The 21,514-nt window shown below is 40.5% G+C and overlaps 1 protein-coding gene across 1 annotated transcript in view; it reads right to left on the bottom strand.

Annotated features, from left to right (window-relative positions):
* The window catches only part of LOC106561152 (talin-2), a 154,462-nt gene extending 133,166 nt beyond the window's left edge, over nt 1–21,296 (bottom strand). Inside the window, exon 1 of the mRNA XM_045688215.2 lies at nt 21,095–21,296. The gene's annotated coding sequence lies outside the window, so the exon portion shown is untranslated. The remainder of the gene's footprint in view (nt 1–21,094) is intronic.
* Nucleotides 21,297–21,514: the final 218 nt, after the last annotated feature.

Here is a 21,514-nt window from a genome sequence, read left to right as displayed (position 1 = left end):
TGATAGTGACATTTCGATATTGATTGTAGTTTGACTGTAACACTTACCTGATCCTCCTTGATATTTAACTTTGAGTGAAAAAATGGAAACATCACACTTGGTGTAAATCTTTTCAGTATGCATTCTCCATCACATGTACTTGAAATTATAGTGAAATAAATGTTCATTAATGCTATTGAAATTTTGAATAATTTCACATCTCGAGTACCACTGACCTTTTTATGAAATTGAGCACATTGATCGATATTAAAATCAACTTTGAATAAGACTAATTGTAAACTGGACAGCCTAAGGACTTTGTATGTCAGTCTTCATTGGAGACTACCTGTGCTGGAGGACACCTGCAATTTAGTATTTTTATTAGGATCCCCATTAGCTGGTGATGCAGCCACTACTCTTCCTGGGGTCCACAAGATGGTGCTGGCAGGCTTAAATAATAAATGAATGTCAAATCAATTGCACTAAGTTGTTGTCTACGGTCACCTGTAGGTGTAAAAAATTACCTAACAAGATTTGTAACCACTTAAGTAGTTTTCTGACTGGATACTTTTTTTTAACCCTTGAGTAGTTTCTTAAAATCGGACCCTTTTATTCTCATATTTTTGCATAAAATGACATCCAACTAGCCTGTAGCTCAGGACCTGAAGCAGGGATATGCATATTCTTGAAACCATTTGAAAGGAAACACTTTGAAGTTTGTGGAAATCTGAAATTAATGTAGGAGAATATAACACATTAGATCCGGTAAAAGATAATACAAACAAAAAAACATGCGTTTTTCAACAACAACAAAAATCCATCATCTTTGAAACGCAAGAGAAAGGCCATACATTGAGATAGAATCCTAGTTGTAATTTAGATTTTGTCCCCAAGATGGCAGCAGTGTGTGTGTGCAAAGTTTCAGACTGATGTCATAAATGATGGATCATTAGCTTGCCTACAGAAAAGACACTAACCTTCACATATTTAGATGGCCAGGCGGGGTGGGTGTGGAGCCAGAGACAGCAGTGGGGTTAAACTATCAAACAAAACTATACTACATTTTATCTCTGGGACCCTCTTGATGACAAATCAGAGCAAAATTACTGAATGTAATTACTGAATGTAATTCAGAGGTGAATGTATCAAACCAGTTGCCGTGATAGTGCACAACAACAAAACACTATCCTCAAACAATAGCATTGGTATTTTTTTCTGTAATAGCTACTGTGAATTGGACACCGCAGTTAGATTCACAGGAATTTAAGCTTTCTGCCCATATAAGACATGTCTACGTCCTGGAAAGTTGGCTGTTGTTTACAACGTTTTCTAGTCACACTATATTGAGCAACAACTGTCCCGGTTTAAGGACACCAATCCCGTAGAGGTTAAGAGATCTACTTTTACTTGAGTAAATTACAATCCAAGTAACAGTACTTTTACTTAAGTATAGATTTTCAGTGCTGTACCCACCACTGCAAATGTGACCTTAGTGTATTTACCTAAACATGCACTCACCATCAGATAAAATTCATAGCAAGCAGTGCACTGGAATAACCTTCACTCTCATGGGATGGGTGGCCAAAAATAACTAATTGAAAGCCACAACCCCAATAACCCATGAATTTGACCGCATTGGTGCATACTGTATGTCACTGTGCTTCTATGGCTATATGCACAATGTCACTGCCTACTTCATTTGTTCATTTAGCAAACAAGACAGCTCATAATCCAGAGCTTTTATCAGTCAACACACATATATTTTCATTTTAATTCAACATTTCTCAGCCTCATGACAAAAATATGTAGAATAGCATGCGATTAGCTAATCAACTGCACATTTTCCTCTCTGTAGAATTGCAGGAAGTTAGCTGTTCTTTTGGCCCACCCAGATTTCTGCAGGCCCACCCACCAACAGATTTCTGGCTATGCTACTGTTACACAGAGGACAACTGGCATCAAGGTCACAGGCAATGGTGGTGAGCATTAAAGCCAGTCTGACATACTATAGATCCCCCAGGTGGTAAACACAAGCTTTGAAAAACTAAATTCTGGCACCTTGACAACCTAAGCCTGAAGTTGGTACACTGACTAAATATGTCTTGTGAAGGTGAACAGATTGCATGCTGCAGCCATCAAAGTACACAGCGAACTGCCATGGTCCCTTTGTTGTCGCATGACAAGATGGTAAGCCTCCAGCACAGCAGCTAGCTTCCTCCATGTGTCAGTAGTAGAGCTAGCTCACGCTCTTTCTCGCTCTGTCTCTCACAGGTGTGGCGTTCAAACGTTGCTCAATTGGTATCAAGGCACCTAACGTGTTCCATTAAAACATTCCCCACTGACCTTGACATCAGCATGACTCAACAGGAACCGGGATTCATCGGACCAGGTGATATTTTTGCACTCCTTAATTGTCCAGTGTTGATCGCATGCCCACTGGAGGCCGGCCGCTTCTGAGATACTTGAACCGGCGTGTCTGGCACAACGATCATATCATGCTCAAAGTCGCTTATGTCACTTGTTTTTCCATTCTAACATTCAATCGAACAGTAACTGAATGCCTTGTTGCCCGTCTGCCTGCTTTATATAACAAGCCACTGCCACGTGACTCACGGTCTGTAGGAGCTAACCATTTTCACAAACAGTGTACCTAATAAACTGGCCTATGTGTATATCAAATGGGGAGACCAACCAACAGTGGTCATAGTGATGGTATGACCTTTGACCTAAGACTGGCACACACAGCTGGTCGGTGTTACATGACACTTTCTGGCCCTGAACGACTCAGGCTTGATAGGAGCCATCTCCTGGGGATGGCAGAGGGTAGCCTGTCCACCCCAGGTGGCCCACCACCCACCACTGGGTAAAGGGCCATCTCACGTCTGTGGAAACTGAAGACCCACATGGGATAGACTGCAGCTGCCATGCATCAAACAGAACAGATGGTAAAGGTGGCAAGAAGTTAATACAGTATCATCTTAAACCTAGTACCCATTTGGGTACTAGACAAAAAGTGCTTGCGTTTACTTTTTTTTCTATTAATAGATATTTTTTTTTTAAGTAACTCTTCTGACTACGCCTTGCATTGCCAGTCGGCTGCTGTATATTAGATGAGTCGTTCCACCATGCGGTGCTTTTTGAGAAGTGTAACTTGATTTCATGAGGAGCACATGTTCATCCTAATAAAAACATTTCTTAATAGGTTAAATAGAAGAAAATGTAATGACAATAGTACGTGCCTATTAGGGGCCAAATAAAGAAACAGGGTTGACGTAAGAGGGTTGACGATATCATCTTAAATCAGCCATAAATCCCCTTGTGACAGGGGGAATGGAAGCTGAACAGGGAGTGGCAATTGAATGCAAGCTTCACAGTGTTGTTGTTAACATTTCTAGCCTGTCTATCTATATGTAACAGGGTTGATGTGTTATGCTCGATCTGCTCAGTTTTCCACCACAAAACACCAGCAAATGGCCATAAAGAATAGAACCACTTTACACTGGGATTTGACTATTACACGTTCAATGTTTCTATTGCAAAAAATATTTGAAAAGGAATAGCTTCACCTTAATAACGAGAGTTCAGTTGACGTAACAGGGTTGACCTTAAAATGAGGGACATTTATATGAATCACTAATCACGTAGATAATACTCTTCATAAATGGCTGTCAAGGGAACAAAATAACTGGGACTTTACAATGATGAAAACCTGGAGACATTTTGGGGTTAAGTGGGTTAAAATCTTCCTAGAAGTCACAGAAGGTGCATAGAGGCACATGTCAAAATGCTGAATTTTAGCAAGTCTTTATTCATATATAATATCTAATTGATTGAATTCTCCATGTCGTCTATGGTAAAGGGAACTTAATTTAATATAACAGGTTTTTATATTGGTACACAATTTGTACTTAAAATACCAAAAGTGCCGCAAAAGGCACTCATTTCGTGGAACAACCCAGACGTTGTCTTCTGGAGAAAACCCTCTAGGCAGCCTCAGTAGTTTGTGCATTGCAGGCTGTGCATGAGAAAGCAGTGGTAATGTTTATTGGTATGTGAACTGCTGTGTGAACAGGCTCTCCACAGTGACAGCTACCATACAGACACCATGCCATTGTCACTATGTCCACTGATGCTGTTTTTAGCACACTGCTCTGCTGGACATTAAGCATTACTCTGACATGGTGGATATCTACAGTGAGGCAATGGTTGGTTGCTGAATTTACCTTTTTATGTCCTTTACTTAAAGCTTCATTTCTTTTCGTCCTTATTATTATTATTATTATACAGTCTTTAAATATTGCATTTGAGTTTGTGTACATTACAAAGATTGAGAGAGAGAGACAGAGGGAAAGAGAGAAGGGGGGGGGGGGATTTATGTAACTAATGATTAATTCAAAGCCATGATTGAATGCATGCAGTGATGAACAAAAAAATGTAGTAATGAAAAATGTCTTCCATCAAAATTATGATGAAATAGCATGATCCATCATAGTACATGACATATCCCAATACCCATCTCGGCTCTCAAAACCCTACAATGACAGTATGACTGCACTAAGTCAGTGTCTTACTGTAGGTATTGAAATTGTTCCTTTCCTACCCATTACAGAACCGTATAATAAAGTAATAAGGTCCGAGGAGATGTGGTATATGGCCAATATACCACGGCTAAGGGCTGTTCTTAGGCACGACGCAACACGGAGGTCATGGACACAGCCCTTAGTCGTGGTATATTGGCCATATACCACACCTCCTCGGGCCTTATTGCTATTATAAACTGGTTACCAACGTAATCAGAGCAGTATAAATACGGGTTTTGTCATACCCGTGGTATACGGTCTGATATACCACAGCTGTCAGTCAATCAGCATTCAGGGCTCGAACCACCCAGTTTATAAATGGATATAACTAAAACATAATTTTTTCCCCCCACTACTTTCATAATTTCTCATTATTGAATGCATCTGGCACCAAAGTAAGTAGATCCTGACATTGTAAATAAGATACTTCTAACAAATTGATAGACAGAGAGCTTTAGTGTCTCTAGCGAATTCCTCTCTTTTCATATAGGACATGTGGAAAGAGCTCAAAGCGACGCTGTGGCTGCTTCCTCCCATAAATATTGCATAGTGAAAGAGCAGATTATCACACACAAGAGGATGCACAGGAGACAGAGTGTAAGCATGGACATGATTGCAGTGGGAATTGAGGATGAAGCTATTTAATTGGGACATGTTCATGGTGCTGTGCTGGGAGGTTAAGAACACTAGAGAGGTCATCATTTCCCAGAACAGGTCTGCTGTTATGTTACACGATGGAAAAGCACAGCTCATAGAGCTCAATACATTGTGCTGAACAGTGCATGAATGCAGTAGCTCTCTGCTTTATGATGAAAATGGTCAAAATGAAAATGGTTTTGTTTTGATGATAATCAATAATGGTATTTATGGTTTAAAATGCAATAAAACATTTATAAACAACAAGTATCTACCATAGAAGCTGCACAGTTTCTAACAAGCATGTCAAATAAATGTCACACAATTGCCATGCGGGAGCACAATAGGAGGCAAATAATCTACATTCTATACTGAACAAAAATATAAACGCAACATGAACATTTCTGGAATTAACACTTTACATGTTGCGTTTATATTTTTGTTCAGTATAGAATGTAGAGTAATATGATATGTAAGCTTTGTTGAACATTAGCTCTAAATAATCAATCTCTTGCTCCTACATAGGTCAGAAGACTAGAAGAGTCCCATGCTTCTGTGGATATAGGCCTACAATATACTGACAGTATAGTACAATACTGATCTTACCCTCCATAACAGCTGTTGTGATTCTAACTCAGATCATAGTTCAGTAATGATACAGCTAATCCTACTGTACCAGAGATGCACCAAATACACAGGCAGGTTCCTAGAAATTAACACTATCCAGTTCCTCAGCTAATTGAGAGGAGTGTGATGTTGCTAATAGCCTCTGGCTATATGGATGGAGGGGATAAGTAATAGGAGTGCTGAATTAAATCAAGACCTGCTGTGGGGGCTCCTGCTCTGCTCTATCTAGGAGTCCTGTTGACACAATTAGAGATGGAAAAGCACAGAACACATTGTACACAACACAGACAAGCTGCCAACCAGCTCTTCAGTGTACTGTGACTGTCAGACCAAAGCTGCACAAAACAAGGCAATGCATGCTCTTTTGTTAGAGAGGGAAGACCACACAGTGAGTACAACTATGATGAAAACCAGAGCTGGAGTGGTAGCAACAAACAAGCTGAACACTCCAACGTCAGTAAATAGAAACTATTGCTTAATTAAATACTATTTCACAGCAAATGTTACAAATTGGTGGTTACATTGTAATATTTTCATGATATGTGAATTCATTGCTTATAAATATTTAAAAAGGTCTCTCATTAGTCACTGTTACAGATGTGATTCTAGATATCATTTTCCCCAGTGGGTAACCTGAGAATGGCTCTGACTTTAAGACAAGGTTACTGATGATATGCTGAATGCACAGGACTAAAGCAAGGCATTCACTCAACACAGCTTCTAACAGCCAAGTGAATTTCCTTCCCAAATGTAAAATAATTTGCTGTCTGCCAAAGCGGCCCACACTCCTCTCTCCCTGTGAGGCAAGGTTCTGACGCCGTAGCCATGAGCCAGAGCAAAGTGGCTGCCTGGCTGGGCTGGCCTGGAGAAGACACAGGGCTCTGGAGAGGAGAGAGAGAAAGGGCTGGAGCCTGTAGGTGTCACTGGGTCAGCAGCATGGCGAGCAGCACGATACAGAGGACCTTAAGTAGAGGACAGCAGTATTTTCAGTGGTGCTCTATAGACAGGAGGGTCGTCTCCTGCAGACAAATAAGATGAGATCAATATAATTGTGTTGTTGGTTCATTTGTCGTTCTATTTCCATCCAAGCTCCCTGCTCCCCCAGCCCTTGGCCTCATCTGTTGTCCAGTGAGTCTGCCTTTAAAGTCATTGGCCAACTGCCATCATGACACACTAACAGTGGGATGATTTTCAAACTATACAGTATTTACATTTTGCCAGTCTGATAGACAACGTCATTTAGAATAGAGAGAACAACTTTAATAAAAATGAATCAAATCTAACTGACTATGTCCAGGAGGTATACTGCTCTGACATATTGAGCTCTGATGTTTCCTCAATGCGAATCGATGAGTGGCTCGATCAGCAGTCTTAGCATCCCACTCCTATGGATCCTATGGGGTCCTGTGAGAGACTCTGCCAACACAGAGCACTCCCAGCATGCTGATGTAGGAAGGGGGGCAATGCCATCAGGACCCCACAGAGCTTGCTGCTAAAATTGAGTGATTACTCAGGAAACAAGAACATGATTTGGGAGATTTTCACTAAATGTAATCCATTGAATGGTCTTTTGGAGGAAAGATTGCTGACATACAGTATCAGTCAAACGTTTGTACACACCTACTCATTCAAGGGTTTTTCTTTATTTGTACTATTTTCTACATTGTTTAATAATAGTGAAGACAAAACTATGAAATAACACATATGGAATCATGTAGTAACCCCAAAAAAGTGTTAAACAAATCCAAATATATTTTAAGTAGCCACCATTTGCATTGATGACAGCTTTGCACACGCTTGGCATTCTCTCAACCAGCTTCGTGAGGTAGTTACCTGCAATGCATTTCAATTAACAGGTGTGCCTTGTTGAAAGTTATTTTGTTTGAGCCAATCAGTTTGAGCCACCATCAGTTGTGTTGTGACAAGGTAGGGGTGTTATACAGAAGATAGCCAAGAAAGAGGGATGGAGTGCTGCATCAGATGACCTGGCCTCCACAATCACTCGACCTCAACCCAATTGAGATGGTTTGGGATGAGTTGGACCGCAGACAAAGTCATCAAGACAAAGGGCGGCTACTTTGAAGAATTTCAAATATATTTAGATTTGTTTAACACTTTTTTGGTTACTACATGATTCCATATGTGTTATTTCATAGTTTTGAGGTATTCACTATTATTATACAATGTAGAAAATAGTAAAAATAAAGACAAACCCTTGAATGGGTAAGTGTCCAAACTTTTGACTGGTACTGCATATATTTGACATTTGTATCTAAAAGCATTGAGAAATACTTGATCAAAGTTGGCATATGTATTACATTTTGGCCTTACCCAGGCCTAAAGTTATATACTCCACAGGCATTTCAAACTTCCAGAGTGGGAGCTCTGCTACTTTTAGAGTTATTGCCCATTTTACAGAGAGAAATAGTCATAGTAGGCAATGTAACCAACAACAGACCTCCTTTTACTTGCATCATTGCCCCCGCCTGCAAATCACCAGCAGAGGGCAACCATTTTGAGTCCATTTTCACATTCACTTGCTTGGGAATGCTTACAAATTGGATCATAACTCTAACAGTAGCAGAGATCCCACTCTGGAACACTGATATAACTGTAGAGTATATTATGTTCAACAATATATAGAAGAAAAAAATAACCAAATAACATTTGTTTATATTTGTCAATATTCATGAATAAATAAAAAAAATAAAACAGATATTGATATCAAAATACGACTCATATTACAAAGCAAGCAGCAAAGCTTCATATTACACCACATTTTGTGAAAATCCCCCAAATTCGGGTATTTTTCCCACTCAATTCTCCCTGTAGGGGAGCAGAACTCACGGTCACATTGGCCCCATCACACACACACTGTGCTTCAACAGCATAGCACAAATATGCCAACTAAGACTCCTATAAATGATTTAGTGTAAACATGAGTCAAATACAATCCTTGTTCTTACATAGATAATACAAGTATTAGAGGGGTTGACCACTAGGCCATGAGTTTTGTCCACTATATTTAAAGAACAAAAAGCCCAGGCAGGTCACAACAAGTTGACCATTATTCACAGGGAACAAACAGTCATTACGGGATGCAAAGTGTGCCAGGTACCTTGCTCTGTTCTGTGGATTGCAAAGTACTGTCCTTTAGACATTATGCACTGGTGACTGTGTATGTTAGGTGAACAGTTTGTCAGTGCAGTATGTGCTCTGGTTAGTGGCCCCATAACTGACCACATTGATTCTGTGGCCAGATACTCAGTAGTACTCATTCAAATCATTAGTGGTGGAAACAAGCATATACCACCCTGAGGAGCATCAGTTGAACTTTTCAACTTTCATCCTTTTCACATGCAGCTGAATAGAAGACATCTCATGATCCTTACCACAGATAATACATTTCCCTGTAGGGGAGCAGAACCATGTCCAAAGGCATTCCTTTCCTTTTCCATACAACAGATATGTTGATCAAGTTTTTCCCATGAGAAGTATTGCCTCTATCTAGCAACAATCAGAATATTTATAAACAAACACACACACATTAACAGCATGTTAATAATTATCCCTCTGACATCAGGTTGATAAAAAAAAAAGGAAATGATTAACTGGGTGGTTCGAGCTCTGAATGCTGATTGGCTGAAAGCCGTGGTATATCAGACTGTATACCATGGGTATGACAAAACATTTATTTGTACTGCTCTAATTACGTTGGTAACCAGTTTTTAATAGCAATAAGGCACCTCAGGGGTTTGTGGTATATGGCCAATATACCACGGCTAAGGGCTGTGTCCTAGCACTCTGCATTGCATCGTGCAGAAGAACAGCCCTTAGCCCTGGTATATTTGCCATATACCACACACCCTCGGGCCTTATTGCTTAAATACATACCAATGATGACTGCAGACAATACCATGCATAATTACTGTCAAAACCTAGTTTAAATGAAATGACAGTTTGCAGTATTCAATTCTATAAATATATAATTCTTGAGGAATTAACAATACTGAAGAAATGCTTATCAGAAAGTAATTCACTCAGTTCCCAACCATCCTCCAAGGCCGAATAGAAACTTAACAAGAATAAAGCTTTTCCATTTTCAATATTAAATTGTACCTTTCATATTAGAAGCTCACCTCAAAGATACCATACATACGGCTATATTCAACTTTACTTCAATGTATTACACAAAGAGAGAACACATTTGCGAGAACACAAACATGGAAACTAACCCAAACAGGGCGCTTGAGGCAACATATCCAAACGTTGTCACATTGGCCGCTGGCTCAGACAGGCACCCTGTTTGACCCATAGATGAGCAGGCTGGCAGCATGGCACGTACCAGTGCACTGACCTGAGACCTACCACACTGGAGTCAGTCTACTGACCTACTTGTCATATGTCTGCCATGGCAGAGTCTACCACAGCTCCAATTATTACTGTCACTGATATACATACAGATGATAACATGTTTCATAACCATCATCATAATCTAAAGCTGCTTCTTCATTCTCATGCCACTCAAAAATATCTCTAGAATAATCCGAAGACCAAGGACCCCGTCTTTCTTTAAATGCGGAGCCACATCAAAATATTTCTGTGTAAATATGATATGATTATTTGACCATTAAAAAAAGCAAAAACATAATACAACCACACGTGGATAAAATGCATTTAGAAACCAGAGGATAACACAAAAAAAAGTGTATCTACTTTTTTCCATTGTGGTTCTCTTGTTAACAAAATACGTAATGCAAAAATGAACAACAAATGAAAGAAGGAAGAATGCAATTAAGGCAGTTAGGAAAAGTACGTTTTTTTCACCTTTATTTAACCAGGTAGGCTAGTTGAGAACAAGTTCTCATTTACAACTGCGACCTGGCCAAGATAAAACAAAGCAGTGCGACACAAACAACAACACAGAGTTACACATGGAATAAACAAACATACAGTCAATGACACAATAGAGAAAAAAAGTCTATATACAGTGGGTGCAAATGAGGTAAGATAAATCCTGTTTAGGATAGGGGGAAGTATTTTCACGGCCGGATAAAAAAACATACCCGATTTAAACTGGTTACTACTCTTGCCCAGAAACGAGAATATGCATATTATTAGTAAATTTGGATAGAAAACACTCTGAAGTTTCTAAAACTGTTTGAATGGTGTCTGTGAGTATAACAGAACTCATATGGCAGGCAAAAACCTGAGAAAATTCCAAGCAGGAAGTGGCCTGTCTGAGAATTTGTAGTTCTTCTTTTGATTCTCTATCGAAACTACAGTATCTGTGGGGTTATGTTGCACTTTCTAAGGCTTCCATTGGCTGTCTAAAGCCTTCAGAAAGCGGATTGAGCCGTCTCCTGTCTCTGGGCAGAGTATAGTAGCTCAGTTTCTCATTGGTCTGCCTGGGGACAAAGAGATTGGATATGCGCATTCCCGCGTGCACGCTGTTTTTTCTTTTCCTCTTTGAATTAATACACTATTGTCCGGTTGGAATATTATCACTATTTTACGAGAAAATAAAAATAAAAATTGATTTTAAACAACGTTTGACATGCTTCTAAGTACGGTAATGGAACATTTTTACTTTTTTTGTCTCAAAATGCGCTCGCGCGTTACCCTTTGGATAGTGACCTGAACGCACGAACAAAACGGAGGTATTTGGACATAACTATGGATTATTTGGAACAAAAACAACATTTCTTGTGGAAGTAGCAGTCCTGGGAGTGCATTCTGATGAAGATCAGCAAAGGTAATACAATATTTCTAATACTAATTCTGAGTTTAGTTTGCTCCGAACTTGGCGGGTGTCAAAATAGCTAGCCGTGATGGCTGAGCTATGTACTCAGAATATTGAAAAATGTGCTTTCGCCAAAAAGCTATTTTAAAATCGGACATAGCGATTGCATAAAGGAGTTCTGTATCTATAATTCTTAAAATAATTGTTATGTATTTAGTCTACGTTTATTTGAGTAATTTTGTAAATTCACCTGAAGTTTTTGGTGGGAATGCATGTTCTGAACATCACACGCCAATGTAAAAAGCTGTTTTTGGATATAAATATGAACTTGATTGAACAAAACATACATGTATTGTATAACATAATGTCCTAGGAGTGTCATCTGACGAAGATCATCAAAGGTTAGTGCTTCATTTAGCTGTATTTTGGGTTTTTGTGACGTATATGCTTGCTTGGAAAATGGCTGTGTGATTATTTTGGTCTATGTACTCTCCTAACATAATCTAATGTTTTGCTTTCGCTGTAAAGCCTTTTTGAAATCGGACAATGTGGTTAGATTAACGAGAGTCTTATCTTTAAAATGGTGTAAAATAGTCGTATGTTTGAAAAATTGAAATTATTGCATTTTTGAGGTTTTTGTATTTCGCGCCACGCTGTTCCATTGGATATTGGCTAGGCGTTCCGCTAGCGGAACGTCTGTCCTCAACAGGATAAGGGAGGTAAGGATAAATAGGCCATAGTGGAAAAATAATTACAATTTAGCAATTAAACACTGGAGTGATAGATGTGCAGAAGATGAATGTGCAAGTAGAGATACTGGGGTGCAAAGGAACACAAAAAGAAATAACAGTATGGGGATGAGGTAGTTGGATGGGCTATTTACAGATGGGCTATGTACAGGTGCAGTGACCTGTGAGCTGGTGTTTAAAGTTAGTGAGGGAGATATGGGTCTCCAGCTTCAGTGATTTTTGCAATTCGTTCCAGTCATTGTCAGCAGAGAACTGGAAGGAAAGGCGGCTAAAGGAGGAATTGGCTTTGGGGGTGACCAGTGAAATAAACCTGCTGGAGCGCATGCTACGGGTGGGTGCTGCTATGGTGACCAGTGAGCTGAGATAAGGTGGGGCTTTACCTAGCAAAGACTTATAGATGATGGCTTGAGTATGGCTTGAGCGGAGGGCGCATCGATGGTACAGTACAGCCAGGGAGAAAGTCAGTCTGTCAGACAGGCCAAGAGCGTTTCATCAGGGCCCATTGCCTTGTCTGACGCTCCCAGTTCCCCCATAGCAGCCGCTCCTCCGTAGGTAGCTGATCCTCCATTGCCGACAGCGTAGCACCCACCTGATTGATGCTTCCGCTGCAGTAAAGTGCCAGAAAATCAAGCACATATCAGCAGTGGTCAGAAACAGTCCCTCGTCTCTCTGATATCTCAGACTCCGGCAGCAAGATGTTGTGTTCCATTTGACTGTAGCTATATTTTTGCATCATCAATAATATCTAAGTAAGAGTGAAAGTGGAGGTGGATTGCTAAGCTGTTGTGTAGAGCGAGTGAGTGACCTCTTAATCACAGGAACATTCTTTCTACTGTACTTGTCCTTTAACTCTGTAAAAGACCAGGACTTCCCCTAGAAAAGCTCTGACACACTGCGAGAGAGCAAGTGAGGGAAGTGATTCTGGAAAATGTGTATATGAGGACTGAGGAGGGAATTATTCCAACAATGAGCCCCACTCAGTTCATTCCTCCCAGGAGACAAGGTGAGTTCACTTACTTCATTTCATTCGACATGCATAGATCATTCTAGAAAATGCCATAGAAAAGTCACATGCACCATAATTGAAATCTAGTGGACAGAACAATATCGAACCAAAGAAACATTCACTGTCTCTCACTGTCTAAGTATAATAATGTCTTGCTATTTTAACCTGAACACACACACATACCCCCCCAACAACCACCCAAGCCAACATCCACACAAACCATGTTAACTTAATGAAAAAAAAACATAAACCTACTCTCCACATCCAATCCTTTCACTGCCACTGGATCAAAGGGATAGTTCATAGTACCCATTGTTAGTCATTGTTAAACCCATCCACCATGCTAGAAATACATATTGTTGAACCCAAGAAGAAAAAAATAAGATAGCTTCCTTGTGTTCCTTAAAAAACAGGCAAGCCCTACAGATCTGATATGCTGTGACCATATAGAGAGCTGTAAGCAGCACGTAGCACATATATTTCAGTGGTAAACAGAGAACACAAAGGCAGGGTCAGAGCTTCCGTAGCACAGTATAGCACAGGGTGTGTTGCAGTTTCCAACTCCCACACACTCTCTGATGACTCCAAAACCCTCACTTCCCCAATCCCTTACATCCCAATCCTCTGACTAAACATTTCCTGGGGAATTCCGTCCAGGAATGCTATGTTAGTGACGGAGCAACTGCAACAGCTGGCAGGAAAACTACTTTCTAACGGATGACAGGGAAACATAGGCCTCCTCTCACACACTGTAAACAGCAGCTTGTCCTCTTCACTGGTACTGTGCAGTAGATAAAGAACAACTGACTGTTTCTAATGAACCTTTGATTGAGTGACCTTTGTCACCATGATGATATTTATTTTTGACAGCTTTTTTCACAGATCTACAGATTATTTTTGCAAAAAAAAAAAAAACTCTCCTATCGATGTGCAGCACATTAGTTTTATCCCACATATTTCTCCTCAAACGAACATTGAGCTTCAAATATGTTTGACTGATGGGATCCTGTCCTTCCTCTATGACCTGGGAAATAGCCAATGAGAATCAGAATGGCTCTGCTGGAGCAGCAGGCCTTCTTTAAGGAAGTAAACACAGAGGTAATTAATTGGATTTATTAAAGCCTTTTGATCATGAGTGATGAAGAGAGAGTAGCATAGTTCATTACACTGTCATTAGCACCTGTTTATCTAAAACACATGCCACAAAATGCATTAATTTGCCCAAATTAAAATGTGAAGACTATTTCTCTAGCATGGATCACTGTGCCGTTTCCCATGACATTTTTGCAGAGTCCCAAATGGGATCTCAAGTACAAGTAATTCCACAAAATACAATAAACCTACAAGTTGAATAATTTACACAGAGGGCAATTTTGCATGAATTGGAGCTTGTTTAACAAGGACCTTAATAGCTTCCCATAATCCAGAGTAATTTTCATAGGCCTCTTAAATGGGTGGCTTCTGGTCAGGCAAAGTCAATGTAAACCATTAACGAGAGAGCTGAAGTTGAATTACTCCAGCTAGATGACGATACAGATGGGGAAATGACAATAAGAGGTAAACATATACTGTAATAAGGCATACTGTCTGACCTGATATCAGGTTTCAGTGTGTATTGACTGTACGTTGAATATAATCTGATACTGCACACATGACAGAGACAGGATGACTTCACTTGTTAATTGTCTAAGCCAGGTAATCTACTGTACGTTGGCCTATATCTTGCATATTGTGACGACTACATCAACAACTGATAGAATGTGGTGAAAGCCATCCAGTAGTAAAGAACATTGAGTTTCTACCTGTGAGCCACCCACATGGATCTGACAACCTAACTCTGTTGGAAGGATCCAGAAATATGCTGTGTACCTCAGCCAGTTTTAAAAGTGGTACAGTGCTGCTGATATTGCAACCTCTGGTCATCCTGCAGATGTAACCACTGAATGGGAAGCTGCTAAATTCCCCTCTGTGTTTTCCATGAGGTGATGTTAGATTAACTGTATAGGATTTTATCAGTTGCCGTTGGCAAGTGCATGCTCCATCTGAACTTTCAACACTTGTGGTAATGTGAGCCAATTATAACTGGGTACATGACAGACTGATGGAGCACAGATGCTCTGTACTGTAGGATCATGAGGAGAACCCACTCCAGCTCTGAACATGGACTGGCCAAGGGTTAACACTGGAACAGTTCAGTATGGATGCATAACACCTGAACACTGTTGACATTCGCTTGCCTTTACTATCCTGTTCTTCAAACAGTATATGACATTCAGATATCATTACTTTATGCTAAGTCCTACAGTGCATTTTAAGTCTGATTTTGGCACACAGTCTCTAGTGCAGGGTGCCCCAACTGGCGGCCTGAATTAAGTTTTCTGAGCAAAATAAATAATAAAAAATAAAAATATGATATTAATATATATATTACACACACAGTAGCAGTCAAAAGTTTGGACCCTACTCAGTCCTACTCAGTCCAGGGTTTTAATTTAAAAAAATGTAGAATAATATTCCTCAAGTAGATGTGAAATAACACATATGGAATCAACAAATCAAAATATATTTATATTTGAGATTCTTCAAAGTAGCCATCCTTTGCCTTGATGACAGCTTTGCACAAATACTGTAGGGTCTTGTTTTGGAGGATGCATGGCTCTCGACCTTCACCTTTCCCGAGTCCGTACGGGAGTTGCAGCGACGGGACAAGACTGTAACTACCAATTGGATATCATGAAATTCGGGATAAAACATTTTTTTTTTTAAATGAAGCTCTGAAAGGGTTTGATAGGGCAATTCCACAGTAACAGATTGACACTGAAACTCACTTTTTGATTTAAAAACCATTGCCAACCAAAAACCAGTGATTGATAAACCATACACCTATATGCAGATGTCTACTTTTAACAATTGCCACTGAACATTTTCCTGAAACACATCTACTTAAGGAATATTGCAGATGCAAAGGTAACAAAATGACAGTAAAATCTCCATCAGTTTATGTGACCACATTCTCCAAAAACTCTTTAAATATCTACTCCGCATTCAGATTCAAAGATGTCTGCAGAAAGATGTTTGAAAAATATATTTTGGTTATTGAACAACAGTAAGTGAAGTGGCTCAACACCCGGTAACAGAATGACGGTAACAGAATGACATCATGGGTCAATGATCTGTACTATACAGAAATGCATGGTTATGAATGTCATTCTCTTCATGGTGATGTATCCTGAATAGGTAGACAAAAAGGTAGAAAAATGTAATATTCTCCTTTGCATGTTTGTATATTATTCCACACACTGGCTATTATTCGAATGAGCTCAGCCCCCAAACAAGAGCAAATTTGGTTGGTCCAGATAGGACAAAAATCGGTATCAATTATCAACATCCATTTTTCACAAGTTTTAACATCACAGTACAGCACAGTACAGTACAGCTCAGTAAAGTGCAATAAAAAAAAGAGTAGATTATAGTTCAGTACAATAACAGCTGGTGTCTGTGCATGCATATCCCAACCAGAAGCCATGGATTACAGGCAACATCCGCACCGAGCTAAAGGCTAGAGCTGCCGCTTTCAATGAGTGGGACACTAATCCGGACGCTTATGAGAAATCCTGCTATGCCCTCAGAAGAACTATCAAACAGGCAAAGCGTCAATAGAGGAATAAGACTGAATCCTACTACACCGGCTCTGACGCTCATCGGATGTGGCAGGGCTTGTACTACGGACTACAAAGGGAAACCCAACAGCGAGCTGCCCAGTGACATGAACCTACCAGATGAGCTAAATGCCTTATATGCTTGCTTCGAGGCAAGCAACACTGAAGCATGCATGAGAGCACCAGCTGTTCTGGACAACTGTGTGATCACACTCTCCGGAGCCGATGTGAGCGAGACCTTTAAAACAGGTCAACATTCACAAGGTCATGGGTTTCAAGCAGATCACCATAGTCCCTGTGCCCAAGAAAGCAAAAGTAACCTGCCTAAAGGACTACCACCCCGTAGCAAGCACGTTGGTAGCCATTAAGTGCTTTGAAAGGCTGGTCATGACTCACTCCAATTCACATACCGCCCCAACAGATCCACAGATGCCGCAATCTCAATCACACTCCACACTGCCCTTTCCCACCTGGACAAAAGAAACACCTATGTGAGAATGGTGTTCATTGAGTACAGCTCAGCATTTAACAGCATAGTACTCACTAAGCTAAGGACCCTGGGACTAAACACCTCCCTCTGCAACTTGACTTCCTGACAGGCCGCCCCCAGGTGGTAAGGATATGCAACAACACATCTGCCACGCTGATCCGCAACACTGGTGCCCCTCATGGGTGCGTGCTTAGTCCCCTCCTGTACTCCCTGTTCACCCACGGCTGCGTGTCCAAGCATGACTCCAACACCATCATTAAGTTTTCCAACGACACAACAGTGGTAGGCCTGATCACTGACAATGAAGAAACAGCCTATAGGGAGGAGGTCAGAAACCTGGCAGTGTGGTGCCAGGACAACAACCTCTCCCTCAATGTTAGCAAGACAAAGGAGCTGATCGTGGACTACGGGAAAAGGAGGTACGAACAGGCCCCCATTAACATCGACGGGGCTGTAGTGGAGCAGGTCGAGAGTTTCAAGTTCCTTGGTGTCCACGTGACCAACGAAACTATCATGATCCAAACACACCAAGACAGTCGTGAAGAGGGCACGACAACACCTTTTCCCCCTCAGGAGAATGAAAAGATTTGGCATGGATCCCCAGATCCTCAAAAGATTCTACAGCTCCACCATCGAGAGCATCCTGACTGGTTGCATCATTGCCTGGTATGGAAACTGCTCGGCATCTGACTAAGGCGCTAGAGGGTAGTGCGTACGGCCCAGTACATCACTGGTGCCGAACTTCCTGCCATCCAGGACCTATATACTAGGCGGTGTCAGAGGAAGGCCCCAAACATTGTTAAAGGCTCCAGTCACCAAAGTAATAGACTGTTCTCTCTGCCACAGCACGGCAAGAGGCACCGGAGCGCCAAGTCTAGGTCCAAAAGGCTCCTTAACAGCTTCTACCCCAAAGCCAGAAGACTGCCGAACAATTAATAAAATGGCCACCCGGACTATTTACATTGACACCCCCCCTTTTGTTTTTACACTGCTGCTACTTGCTGTTTATTATCTATGCATAGTCACTTTACCCCTAACTACATGTACAAATTAACTTAACTAACCCGTACCCCCGCATATTGACTCAGTACCGGTACCCCCTGTATACAGCCTTGTTGTTATTTTATTGTGTTACTTTTTATTTGATGTTTTACTTTATTTAGTAAATATTTTCTTAACTCTATTTCTTGAACAGCATTGTTGGTTAAAAGGGCTTGTAAGTAAGCATTTCACGCTAAGGTCTACACCTGTTGTATTTGGCACATGTGACAAATAAAATGTGATTTGATTTACAGTATAGTGGAGTAGAGTGTAGTTCAGTACAGCACAGAAAGTAGAGTACAGCAGAGCACATTAGAGTAGAGTAAAGAAAAAAAGTAGAGTATAGTTCAGTACAGAAGAGCACAGTAGTGTCCAATAGAGTATATTATAGTATTCTGTCTACTAATGTGTGCTCTACTGTACTGTATTTCTACTGTACTGACCTCTACTTTTGACTGTATTCTACTGCAACTCTGGTCTGCGACTACTATGTTTTCCCATTGTGGCCAGTTCAATTGCAGTAATTCTGTTATTTATTTTTCGGTCAATCTGTTACCGATTTGGTAACAGAGTGATGCGTATTAATCACGTAATAATTCATTAAAAAAAATATCAGTAAAAACAAAATCTAATTGGTAGGTCTACCTTTACTTGTTAATTCTGTGAACTTTCATAATCCTCTCTCCTCATGAGGGAGAGAAATTTGAAAACATTTTAAAGTTATGTGGGGTTTTGGTAACAGAATGACAAGACATTAAGCAATATTTCTTAAACTTATAGAAAGCAGAATAATTTCTGCAAAACTAAATATAAATGATAAATATATGTTTTTTAAGATCCCCTTTTCTATCTGTGTGACCAGCAATCAAAGCCTTTGCTTATTCCTAATCTTTAGAGTCGAAAATGGATTAAAAAAATATCTATGCCTTTATTTCCCCAAAATATAGATTAGCTTTCATTTGACACAAAATTTGATATGCTCATACAAACTTTATTCAATTTGCCATCTGATTGGCTGAGTCAAAGTCTTGCCATTACACATAAGCAATCCTTTCAGATCTACAGGAGTGCCTCGGGGTTAGGGGTCCATTTGGAATTCAGCATGTCAGATGGGGTCCATGCTGTTCAGGTCCTTGGGACGTCCCTACCGCCATTAAAGTTGAACTTTCAAATGGTTAAGGTAAGGGTTAGCGGAGGGTTAGGGACGTCCCAAGGATACTAGTTAGCACAAAACGTGTCACATGACTCAAATGAATGGTCCACATATAGGCTACCTAACAAGTAAGCATGCTGTGGAGCAGAATGCCTTAGGCACATCGACTATTAAGCAGTGTGTCTGTTGACAAAAGCTGACCACAAGATCACACTTTAAATTTAAATGTATTTGATGTCTGACCAAGTTATGCATATGCATGACCAAGTTGTCTCGAATAACATGTCATGATATTTGGCGCATGCTATTGTGTGTCCTCTTACCACTCCAAATGGTTTGGTCTAGAAAAATATAAATACGACCTTTGAAGGGGAAATTTGCACCGCTGTTATGACCATATCTTGGGATGCGCCTTTGGACACCTGCTACTACGCTGTCTTTCAAATACAGTGCAGCTGTATTACCATGCAGTGCCACTGGCGATGGTTGAAGGACTCTAACTCGTAGCCTTCTGTGACCAAATCTGGACCCAACTCGGGTCTGTAACTACATGAACAAGAAGGCAGGAGTAGCAGGAATCGCAAACGGTTTGCTGCTTCCAACATGCACTCAGCATCATAGGCTTATAATGTAAGCTATTGGCTTATGTAGGGCAATGAGGGGGAGGGAGGCTCGTCGTTTATAGTTATCATGCAATGTAACTACATGTAGGCTAAAGTAAAACACCCAACATTTACATTTTTTCCCCCGATTCTCATTTTAATCAATGATGCTCTAAATAGCCCATGGACAGCATTTATTAGGTTACAGCTCAATCTCATCATCTGGGAAATGGTTGTCTTGATGTACTGTAGGCTAGTAGTAGAGTAGTGGTGGGGTAACGTTAGTGGCTTGACATTTTCGGTTAGGCTACAGTAGCCTAATTCTATTCGTTTTGGGAACATGACCGTGGCATTGACAGGTTTAGGACATACCATTAAAATATGACTGCAAATTCACCCTTTAGTGATGACAGCAGTGACTGTGGAATCTACAATGTAGCCTACATAATATCAAACGTTACAATGTAACACCGGTCAATAGAGGATTGCCTCACAAGTTCGCACATCCTTCGGATAACGGACTGAATATTTCTCATTAGCAAGATGAGGTTCTGGAAACTATAGTCCAAATATTTACTCAAGATAGGCAGTTATGTTTAATTAAGTAATACGATTGTCCCATATTAAATAGCCTACGTGTTTGCAGGTGCAATGAAATCAACCATCATTCAATTATGGGCAAACGATATATGAAATTAACACACTAGCCTAAGTGAAAATAAGTGAATAAATACTAGCCTAATAAAAGATACAAGATACAAAGATACATACTAACCTAAAACATCCGTGTTAAAAACACATTGGAACGATAAAAAAGCTTAAATCCTACCTGAAATCTGTCAATCGTTAGTGCATGCGGGCTGAGGTGGATGTACAGTCACAGTGTAAGCAGCAGCAGTCCTGCCTCCACGGTATCAAGCCCCTCCTAGTTTGTGGAATCGTAAACGACCGAAGAGAAAAATTGACCGATTTCTGTGCGCAGAAAAGAGGAAGCGCGTCACACACTCGCACGCAACACATTTCCAGCCTGTCTTTTCAACACAGTAGGCTGACATTAATGCAGTATATGTAGACCTATAACCCTATATACCAAAGAACTTGGCGCATATTCAGTAGCACTAATTATACAGCAATAACTACATGTGCGTGTCTGTCTGTGAGTGTGTGTGAGGGAGGGAGGGAGGGAGGGAAGGGGGGGGGGGGGGGGGGGGGGGACAGGGAACCACCAACCTTCGAGTAAAAACAAAAT

Source organism: Salmo salar, chromosome 10 (assembly GCF_965601325.2).
Source record: "Salmo salar chromosome 10, fSalSal1, whole genome shotgun sequence".
NCBI lineage: Eukaryota > Metazoa > Chordata > Actinopteri > Salmoniformes > Salmonidae > Salmo > Salmo salar.
The sequence above is the reverse complement of the archived record's forward strand: the minus strand, read 5'-3'. Positions and strand labels throughout refer to the sequence as shown.